Raw genomic sequence first — 3,732 nt, forward strand, 5'->3', positions numbered from 1 at the left:
ATGTTGGCAGTATAGGAGACGCCGTGCTGCTTGTAAATGAAAGGCCGCTAACCTGTAATGTACGTGTGGAATAGTCCTTGTCCTCCTTTTTGAATTGGGGGGTAGAGATCTGCAGCTCTTAGCCAGTGCTGTCCAGACCAAAAGAAGTCAACCAAGACCAAAGAACAGTGAGGTCAATGAGGTTTCTGGGTGGATCTAAAACCATAAGTTTGTGCCACAGAATAGAGGCGATGAGGTTGTATGATAGTTGGGGTAACAGCTATTCCCAACTCGATTTAGACATTTCTGTTATGCCCTCCCAGTTTTCTTAGCTCTATGTTAATTTTTACAGCGGTATACTCCCAGGCATTTCATTCCTGTCCTTTCTCATCTAATATTTTCTGGCAGTTCAGTTGGGTTGCTTTTATGACAGTTTGGCAGAGGAGGTGCTCTTTATAGACTTTTAGAGCGCTCTGTACAGCCTGGATGTCTTCATTCTCCTTGATTATAACTGTGGTGTCATCTGCATATGCTGAGAGTTTGATGTTTTCAGGGTTTGTGCGCCGCCTTTAGCCACATCACTGCAGCTCAGTTTCTCGTTATCAGGAATAGTGACAGTCAGTCGTACGACGGTGTGATCGTCACTCTGCACGGTCCCCAGCTCGAAATTTCTCACTGTATCCTCCTGTTGTGTGTCTGTTCCTACAGGTGAGTCCTGCGTGTCGGCAGAACGCTTCTTGACCCAGAAACCATCATTAACCACTTAATGAACCAAACTAGAAACACGATGACTGCTTTGTTCATTCATGAGGTGGAGTTTATGTTTTCATGGCCCAATTGCTCTCCTACAGCCGGGAAAACATCTTCTGCAGACGCGTTCATGGCTGGAACGCGCCTGAAGCCGTTACGGAGGGAGAGGAAAGCCGTTACGGAAGGAGAGAGAGAGAGAGAGAGAGAATGAGAGAGAGAGAGAGAGAGAGAGAGAGAGAGAGAGAAATAAAGTTCATGTCCTATAAAGCCCTGAATTGCTGAAAGATGAGCAAAGAAGTCAATCCACCTCTTTCAGTTGATCCAGAGCTTCAGTCCTGATGTTACACTAAAATCTACCACCACTCATCACTTACAAGCAAACTCCAACAAAACAACAAAGTAAAATGCAATGTTATTTGGCCCTAAGGAGATAATTCAGTATGGCCGACTATAGAGAGAGAGAGAGAGAGAGAGAGAGAGAGAGAGAGAGAGAGAGAGAGAGAGAGAGAGACAGACAGAAAAAAGACAGACAGACAAACAGAAAAGAGAGAGAGAAAGAGAGACAGACAGAAAAAAAAGACAGACAGACAAACAGACAGACAGACAGACAGACAGACAGAGAGAAAGAGAGACAGAAAAAAGACAGACAGATAGACAGACAAACAGAAAAGAGAGAGAGAGACAAACAGAGAGACAGACAGAAAAAAAGACAGACAGACAGACAGACAGACAGACAGAAAAAGTGAGAGACAGAGGAAAGAGAGACAGACAGAAAAAAGACAGACAGATAGACAGACAGACAAACAGAGAGAGAGACAGAGAGAAAGAGAGACAGACAAAAAATAAGACAAACAGAAAAAAAGAGAGAGACAAACATACAGAGAGATGGGGAGAGAGAGAGAGAGAGAGAGAGAGAGAGAGAGAGAGAGAGAGAAAGGTGGTCCTCATTAACTTCTATAATGAACCTGTCACTCAGTACGTGCAAACATAAAGTGCGAGGCATTTCTCTTAGAGGTCAGTGTTCAGAAGCTCAGTGGTTAAGCTTTAGGGTTTTGCTGAATGAAAGGTTGGCAGTTTAAGCCCCAGCACCACCAAGCTCCTACTGTTGGGCCCCTAAGCAAAGCCCTTAACCTTCTGTGCTTCAGGTGTGCTGTATCACGGCTGATCCTGTGCTCTTACCTAAGCTTCCTAATAAGACATACAATATCACTGTCCTGTAATGTACGTGTGACAAGAGCATTTTATTAACACACGAACAAAGATACAGACAGATGAACATAAAACATAGATGTAGCAAGAGAGCCCTGACCCGATCAAGAAGTCGAGGAAAGTGAACAATAATAAGAAGACATAGTTCACTGAGGTTCAATGGCTTGTGGGAAACATACAACATAAAATAACTTGGTATGACAACAGCAACAAAAAACACAACAGATTTGAATTCAATACAGTTAATACAGCCTGTAAAACCTTCGTGGAGAAGCACCATTAGCAACAATAACCTGAAGGTGGGTGAGTTAAAATCCCTGGGGTCAACTGTTCAGAGTAATGAAGAGTGTGTTAGAGAAGTGAAGAAAAGAGTGCAGGCAGGATGGAGAAGATTGGTAGGAGTGATTTAGGATAGAAGGGTACGTGAAAGGGCAAGTTCCTAAGACAGTGGTGAGACCTGCTAATGGAGGTGGTAGCTTAAGGCAGTGGACTTTGGATACGAAGGTGTTAAGTTCAAATCCCAGCCACAGCAACCTGCCACTTTTAGGCCCCTCAGCAAGGGTCATAACCCCATAGCTTCTCAGTTGTATGAATGAGATCAATGTAAATTTCTGTGTTGTGCAGTTGAAGATGCTGTGATTTTCATCAGGAGATGATCAGGATTAGGATTGAGTTAATTAGAGGGACCGTGCAGGTAGGACATTTTGAAGACAAGTTAAAGGAGGCTAAACTGAGATGGTTTATGCAAAGGAGGGACATGCGGTTTATCAGTAGAAGAATGCTAAGAATGGAGCCTCCAGGCAGGAAGAAGACCAAGGAGGAGGTTTATGGATGCAGGGAAGACATGCAGGTGGTGGGATCAAAAGAAGCAGATGTAGAGGACAAAGTTATCTGGAGACAGATGATCTGCTTTGGTGACCCCTAACGATAGAAGAAGAAGGAGGAGAAAAAGAATAGCTTCCTGTAGGACCTCCTAAAGAGTTCTGGCAAAGTTGTGACCCATTCTATTAGATTTTCATAATGTCCAAACTATAAATGAATTCTTGGAGAGGTTTCCATGTGATCTACGGTGCCCGTGGTGTCTTTTTTGATCAGGGAAAAATCACACAGCACACTGGTGTGGTGAATGGCGTATACGATTTTCTTCAGTTTAATGCAGTTTGAGATTATCACCCAGCCACATGATCCAAACTGTATTTGTAAAATGAACACAAATTCTAAATTTCCTGGGTCTGTACTGGAACTGTAACTCACAATGCAAGCAGCAGAGGGCGCTAACAAAAAAAACCCCTTTACAGTAAGTGAAGGCCACGTTTTTTCAAGTTGACTTATTACTACAGCTTTCAAAAGAAGTAAAGTGAATCACGAGAATAAATAATAACCTTTCTCAGTTGCTTTTTTTGTAGATTTTTGTATTGCTTTTTAGTTTTTTTTATGATATGAAGTTAAATCTAATTGGTCAGAATCAGAAAGAGCTTTATTGAGAGCTTGCAAGGAATTTGTTTTGATGACAAAAGATTCCAGTTGCACATAAAAGACAAATAAAATACACTAAACTAAAATAAAATAATTTACGATAAAAAAAATTAATGTAAAAAAGTAAAAAACTAATCCTGGTGAGGGAAAAAAAATGAGAGAATTTTTTTCTGACTTTCCAAAAAATCATGCAATGGTTAATTGTAAATTCAAAATAACTGTTTACCTCAAATCTGTTGTATAGAAGTGTTTATTAGCATGGGGGTAAATCACACCACCCTGTTATTAATTATTTATCTATAGCTGCATGCACCCAAG

This window comes from Silurus meridionalis, chromosome 10 (genome assembly GCF_014805685.1).
Source record: "Silurus meridionalis isolate SWU-2019-XX chromosome 10, ASM1480568v1, whole genome shotgun sequence".
In the NCBI taxonomy this organism is placed as follows: domain Eukaryota; kingdom Metazoa; phylum Chordata; class Actinopteri; order Siluriformes; family Siluridae; genus Silurus; species Silurus meridionalis.